The 7,273-nt window shown below is 38.5% G+C and overlaps 1 protein-coding gene across 2 annotated transcripts in view; it reads left to right on the top strand.

Annotated features, from left to right (window-relative positions):
- The first annotated feature begins 4,990 nt into the window (after positions 1-4,990).
- Positions 4,991-7,273, top strand: part of LOC107558752 (proto-oncogene tyrosine-protein kinase Src-like) — a 55,712-nt gene continuing 53,429 nt past the window's right edge. Inside the window, exons 1-2 of one of the 2 annotated variants that reach the window (XM_016242424.1) lie at positions 4,991-5,068; positions 7,049-7,187. The gene's annotated coding sequence lies outside the window, so the exon portion shown is untranslated. Of the gene's footprint in view, positions 5,069-6,774; positions 7,188-7,273 lie in introns of those variants that run through there. The other variant, XM_016242426.1, reaches the window with a different exon arrangement.

Below are 7,273 nucleotides of genomic sequence, written 5' to 3'. Positions count from 1 at the left end.
TCCATCAACAGTCCGCTAAAGGGATTTCATTTTCAAAAATGAAAATTCTATTATCATTTACTCACCCTCATGTCCTTCCAAACCCCTAAAGGTCCTTGCACACTTGAGTCCGAAATTTTTTTCATATTTGTCATCCTTTCCTATCAAAATGCTTGCTACAGATGCGAAAACGCAGAAAAACAAACCTGATCCGAATTTTTTTATGGCGGACGAAACTTTTGGAGGCAGTGTGTTAACGTGATTGACACAACGTGAGGTCGTTGTGTATTTATTTTTTAACGTGCGAAAATGTCGCACTCTGTGCAAAGACCTTAAGGCTTTGGTTAAAAGGATAATTTACCCAAAAAAGTGAACATTCTGTCATCATTTATTCACCCTCAAGCAGTTCCAAGCCTATATGAGTTACTTTCTTCTGTTGAACATAAAAAGAGATTTTGAAGAATGTGGGTAACTAAACATTCGACGGTCCCCCTTGACTTCCATTATATGGATAAAATGCTATGGACGTCAATGGCTACCGTCAGCTGTTTGGTTAACCACATTCAAAATCTCTTCTTTTTTGTTCAGCAGAAGGAAGAAACTCATACAGGTTTGGAACTACTTGAGGGTGAATAAATGATGACCGAATTTTCATTTTCGGGTGAACTAGCCATTTAAAAGTCTTTTAGGGGTGCTCAGTCGTGAACCTTCCAGCAGAACTGACTTCCGAGTTTAAGTTGAACATATCTAAACCTTTCAGACCTACCTAATCGAGGTCTTTGGGTTCATTTGAAAAAGACTGGCTGTAAAAGTGAAAGTAAATGTGATGAGGCTGATCTTAATGAAATAGATCACCAAAAATGAAAATTCTGTCCTCATTAAAGGCCCGTTCACACCAATGTCGATAACTATAATGATAACTATGAAGTTTTAATAATAGTTCTAATTCTGTGAAAAAAGGGAAGTCCACACCGAAACTGTAATAACGACACAAAGGAACGATAACATTAGAATATTAGGACATAAGATGCATAAAACTGTCATGTAAGTTTAATAAAAATTATTTGTGTGCTATATAATGCCTTTTGAAATTGTAAAAAAAATAATAATACTAATTTCAAAAGAATTCAATCAGTCTTTAATTGGACTTCGCTAATTCTCATGAACACATCAGTGTTATTAAACTCAAATTAAAACAGTTGTTTTCAGTGATTGAAAGAAAGCTGAAATAAAATAAAGTATTAGATGAAAACTAAACAAACAAAAAAAACACTTTTAGAAATTAGAAATGTTGCAATGACAACCAAGTAATTAAAGTTATATATAAATATAAAAAGCTATATAAATCAAAAACTAATAAAAGTGACAAAACAACTAAATTACTCAACCCTAAGTTCAAATGAAAACTGAAAATATAATAATTTAAAACTAATTCAAAATAAAGCATGTACATTTATATACTGTTGTAGTATTTATAATATGAATAATGTGTAATGCTAATATATAAAATGCTAAAATAACACAGGAACACATCAAGGTGTAATGCAAGATTTTAAGTAAATAAAAACTTAAAATAAGCACAAAGCTATCATGTGACCTTTGAAGTCCTGATATATACTTTTATGAAACTTTTATGTTGCTTGTCTAGCTTGACAGGCCCAGTTCCCATCACTTACTGTGCATTATATTGAAAAGAGTGGCCAGGATAGGCCATGGAAGAAAGCAAGTACGTTTTGGAGCGACATGAGAGTTAGTAAATAATGACAGAATCTTCATTTTTTTTGGTGAACTATGCCTTTAAGAAGCAAAGCTGAGCATTTCTGTTTTAAGCTCCAAGACATTTTGTTGTTGTTGTTGTTGTTCAGGCCCCTTTTCAAAATCTTTCTGCCTAAAGGTGCTTTCACACTACACTTTTGAGTATGCAAAAAATATATATTTCTGTTTGACATTTACATCTTCTATTGATCAAACATCTTTATGAATTCACAGGTCACCAAATTTTGATACACAGCAAAAGACGAATCTTCAGCACATATGCGTGCGTTCTCGGTCTCCCATATTTGCATGCATATGAATAGAAGCGAATGGAAAACAAAGTCGAGTGTGATCGCACCTAACAACAGGAAATGATTCAATAAGATGGCCATCAACACTGCACTCTGTTGAATCCGCACATGTATTTTCAGTACTTCAGTACTGCATGAGTATCTTCCCTTTGTGCAAATTTTATTCTAACAAACACAAATCACATCACACACTAACATGTCACTCGAATTAAAACACCAGGTTTATGTTCACAGTTTTGTGCTGCTGATATTTGCTGAAGTGTATGATTCAAATCCATATAACCTGCAGATTTCATGCCATATCATTCTGTACCACAATATACAATCTGTAATGTTCATTGCTAAGAAATCATCTGCCAGGAACATCTCCCTGTATAGTTTCTCAAGTCACATACTGTTTGTTTTTTTAATATTTATATTAATAATAATAAATCACAGGACATGACTAAACCTGATTTCACTTTTCTTGTGATAAAATTTTCTATGGTCTTATTTCATACAAATGTTGCTGGAATTATGTAAATAATGTGTTGATGTCATGAAACAACAGCCTTTCCAAGAGCAACCAGTCTATGCCAGTAGGGAGCAGCAGTGCCACATCTTTGGCTAAAAACTTGGATTTACTGTACAACAAACATATATTGTGCAAATGGAGGAAGGCAGCATGAATTGGCCTCAAGCCTTCATCTCTGGTATGTGTGTGGCTGTCAAAACCTAATGAGACTTGTCATAAGTTATAGAAAATTCAAAGCTAAAGGGAAGCACTCACAAAAAATATGAATCCATTTAATCAGTCAATCAATCTAGTCTCAAATATTCAATGAGGAACGTGTATATGTCTGCATTCACTTTCTTTATGGAGACAGTGGCAAAAATTAACAAACAAAAAAATCCTGTAGAATTACTTTGACCTCTGAAAGTAGCCTATATACATTCAACAGATTTATTTGTGTGATAAAATCTCTTTGAAAACCATATACACATTCAATATAGCCTATGTCAATATATTAATTTATTATTTGGGTTAATTATTCCATTTGCAATAATGATCACATTTAAAATAAGAAATCCTGTTCTATTTTAATTCAGTTCTATTTACTCTCCATATATATAATTTTATTTAATTTATTTTTTTGTGATCCATCGCATTCGATTCTAATCTTTAGAATCCGTTCCAAAACATTTCACTCTGGTTCGTCTGGTTCGGATTTGTTCAAAACACTGATGCCTTGTCCAAATACCCACACTTGCGGTCTTTGCACTTGACCACTTGACTACTTCTATGACGTATTTCCTGTATTTGGTCCAAGTGAGCATGAAGACCACAAGTGTGTGTAGTTATTTTTATTTTCAATACTTTGCATTTTAAAATCAACTTCTAAATGTCTGTTCAGTAGTCCCTATAACAGATGACACGATTTAATTTTGTGGCGCTTCTAGTGATAAAAAGCAGTTGCAAATGTTGTACAAAATAATTATCACCACTACTATATCACAACATAATTATACCACTACATGGCATGCAAGCAGCCATATCACCCTGCAGCCCAAGACTGGTTGCCCACTGAAGCTAAGCAGGGCTGAGCCTGGTCAGCACCTGGATGGGAGACCTCCTGGGAAAGCTAGGTTGCTGCTGGAAGAGGTATTAGTGATGCCAGCAGGGGGTGCTCACACTGTGGTCTGTGTGGGTCCTAACACCCCAGTGTAGTGACGGGGACACTATACTGACAAAAAGCACGGTCCTTCAGATGAGACGTTAAACCGAGGTCCTGACTCTCTGTGGCCATTAAAAATCCCTGGATGCCTTTTGAAAAGAGTAGAGGTGTGACCTCGGCATCCTGGCCAAATTTGCCCATTGGCCTCTGACCATCATGGCCTCCTAACCATCCCCATATCTGCTGATTGGCTTCATCACTCTGTCTCCTCTCCACCAATAAGCTGGTGGGTGTTCTGGCGCACTATGGCTGCCGTCGCATCATCCAGGTGGATGCTGCACACTGGTGGTGGATGAGGAGATGCCCCCTGACAATGTAAAGCGCTTTGAGTGCCTAGAAAAGCGCTATATAAACGTAATGAATTAATATTACTCATTTGCACCATTAAAACATGCAACTCTTTGTTTTACTACCAAATTATATGTAATATCTAATTATCATTAATATTTCACATACTTTGGAAAGGTTTCCGTGACCTCTCACGAGATCTCGGCAAAAAGTCTCACGATTTATTTCCACAACATGATGCATGATGGGATACACTAAGCCTCGTATACCTCTCCGGAGCGCTATTGGAGATAGTGTGGATTTAGTGTGTGTTGAGGGCACTGCGCTCTGGCGTTTTTAAGATCTGGGACAGTCTTGCGCACTTACAAGGCCTCCTGAATAAAGGCCTCCTGTAGCGAATCGATGTGTTTTTGTAAGAAAAATATCCATATTTAAAACATAATAATCACTTTTCTCTAGCTTGCGCTAACAGTTGTACACGATGATGTTGGATGATGTAGGTCAAGGACGTAGGCGTAGCGCATGCACATCTGAGTCTCACGAAAACCAATGTTTGTTAACAGGAGCAAAGGAAGCAAAGTTTCCTAACTTTAGCAAAGGAAAACCAGTCTCCTCTTGGCTTATATCGATATCCTCCGACATTTTACTTTACAAATCCTCGTTTTGCGCTTCTAATTCGTGACCGTTGTTTTGTTTTGTTCTCTCCACTGCATTCCTCACTGCTGAGTAAATAATGGGCTAATTTTCTTTTTTGGATGAACTACCCCTTTAAACCAGTGATGGGCAAACTTGGCCCTTCCAGGCCACTTTCCTGCAGAGATTTGATCCAACCCTGATATGACTCACCTGCCTGTAGTCTTGAAGACAGTGATTAGCTGGTTCAGGTGTGTTTGATTAGGGTTGGAGCTAAACTCTGAAGGAAAGTGGCCTGGAAGGGCCAAGTTTGCCCACCCCTGCTTTAAACGATTCGTTCGAACGACAGATTTGTTCAAACGCGAAACCCCACTTACATTTCTATTTGTCAGTATTTGCCCTGTTTACACCTTAGATTTATGTATTTATTTACATTGGGAATGTAAGCCATGTATACATTTGTATTTATTTATGTAATTTTTATTTATTTATTTTGCACTGAGCAATCTCAAATTGAGGTTTCGGGTGCTCCAGATCCAGCAATAGGTGGCCCAGTTACCTTAAATTCTCGACAGAGTCATGATGAACACCATTCCAGGCCCTCTCTCTCTCTCTCTCTCTCTCTCTCTCTCTCTCTCTCAATTCATATTGCTTTTTTATTGGCATGACATACTTAGGTACATATTGCCAAAGCATTGTACATAGCAGAATAAAAACTAACAAAACAAAAGTATATATAATATACATCCATAAACAAACAAAACAAAAATACATGTAAAATACATCCATATATATATATTTATATAAACATTGATGGTACTACTAATGCAGATGTGTTCACTCTTTAATTCTTAGTTTGTGGCATACATTTAATAAATTTAATGCGCTACCAAAGAGGAAGTAGGTCCTTCACCAAGTAATATTCTTAATTTGGGGTAGTTCTCCTCTGGCCAGACAAAACCAGCAGTTCAATTTCAGGCTGCAGCAAAGTCACATTGTGCAGAGGACTCATCTGGTTCCTGTGGTCTTGTCCCGGTGGTCGTCTGAGACAAGGTCTTTACAGGGGATCTGTATCTGGGGCTCATCTAGTTGTCCTGGTCTCCGCTGTCTTTCAGGGCTGTGGAGGTCCTTTCTAGGTGCTGATCCACCATCTGGTCTGAATACGTACTGGATCCGGGTGACTGCAGTGACCATCTGATCTGGATACAGACTGGATCTGGTGGCTACGGTGACCTCGGAATAAGAGAGAAACAGACTAATATTAGCGTAGATGCCATTCTTCTAACGATGTAGCAAGTACATCGGGTGTTATGAGAAGTATTCCCGGTTCCGGTTGACCTAATTAATGCAGCCTAAAAATCCTTTAACGGATTTGAATATTAGAAGCGTATTAGTGTGTTATGTGTAAGCCAGGTTAAAGAGACGGGTCTTTAATCTAGATTTAAACTGCAAGAGTGTGTCTGTGTGTTATATTCCTGACTGAGACCAGATAGTCAGCCAGACTGTACTCTCTGTTGAGTTTCAGATAACATTGAAGACGACTTTGGTCTTTGGTTTGTTCTTTCCAGTGCTGTAGGCTATGTATGTCTCCTTCTCTTCATTCATAATTTCTTTGATTCTTCCGTGTTTTTCAGGGTTGGTGATATCGAGTGCTTTGTTAGTCAGATCTGACACCACTACACAAAGATGCCTTTTTTGAGCACTCCTCTTTTGTGTTTTTAGTGCTTTAAAATGAAGAGAATCCTCCGAACTAGAGTTTAAGTGGATCCAGAACTTTAGAACTCTTTTTTTAATGATTAGATTCAGGGGGAGATGGCCTAACTCGGCTCTGCAGGCGTTATTAGGTGTGTTTCTGTGCACATGAAGGATGCTTCTGCAGAACTCTACATGCAGAGCTTCTAAAGGGTGTTTGTGCCAGTCCTTATGACTGTGCCAGTCCAGATCTCGCTTCCATACAGGGCAATGGGCAGTATGACACTATCCAAAATCTTTGTCCAAATTCTGATGGGGATGTTTATTTTGAATAATCAATCTCTCTCTATCTCTCTCTCTCTCTCTCTCTCTTGCTGTTGCAGACTTTGTTAGTCAAGTGTAACGTAGTGTCACGTCAAAGCGCCCTGCCCTCCCTGCTGCCTTTCCAGTTTCCCATCATCATATGGGTGTCATGGGTCTCGGCTTCGCCCTCGGCCGTAAGCTACTGCTGCGTATCCAGGCATCAGATCATTCCCGATCGCGTTTGATCGTGACGCTGGATATATTCATTGTTTCCGGCGTGACATTGTTATTAACGATGACTCTTGCAGCTGTGCGCATTCCCAGGCAACCCCCGTCCTGAACACGCACTAACCGCTTCATTTCTTCTGTCAGAGCCGGTCAGCGGTATTGACTGTGGAAAGCTGAGCCTCGTTCATTCATACATACAGCGAAAACAGTAACTCAAAGGTCGACCAGAGCAACCGGAAAACGAAAGGATTTGATTCACACCCCATTCGTGGTTTTCGACAAGGTGAGTACGACGGTTTTTATACAGGCTAGTATATTTTTTGCTGGGCGTTCAGATTAAAAACAGAGCTCAAGGTGAATTTAATCACA

This window comes from Sinocyclocheilus grahami, unplaced genomic scaffold, assembly GCF_001515645.1.
Source record: "Sinocyclocheilus grahami isolate Dianchi unplaced genomic scaffold, SAMN03320097.WGS_v1.1 scaffold657.1, whole genome shotgun sequence".
Classification (NCBI taxonomy): domain Eukaryota; kingdom Metazoa; phylum Chordata; class Actinopteri; order Cypriniformes; family Cyprinidae; genus Sinocyclocheilus; species Sinocyclocheilus grahami.
Note: the sequence above shows the minus strand (reverse complement) of the source record. Positions and strands in the feature narration are given on the sequence as shown.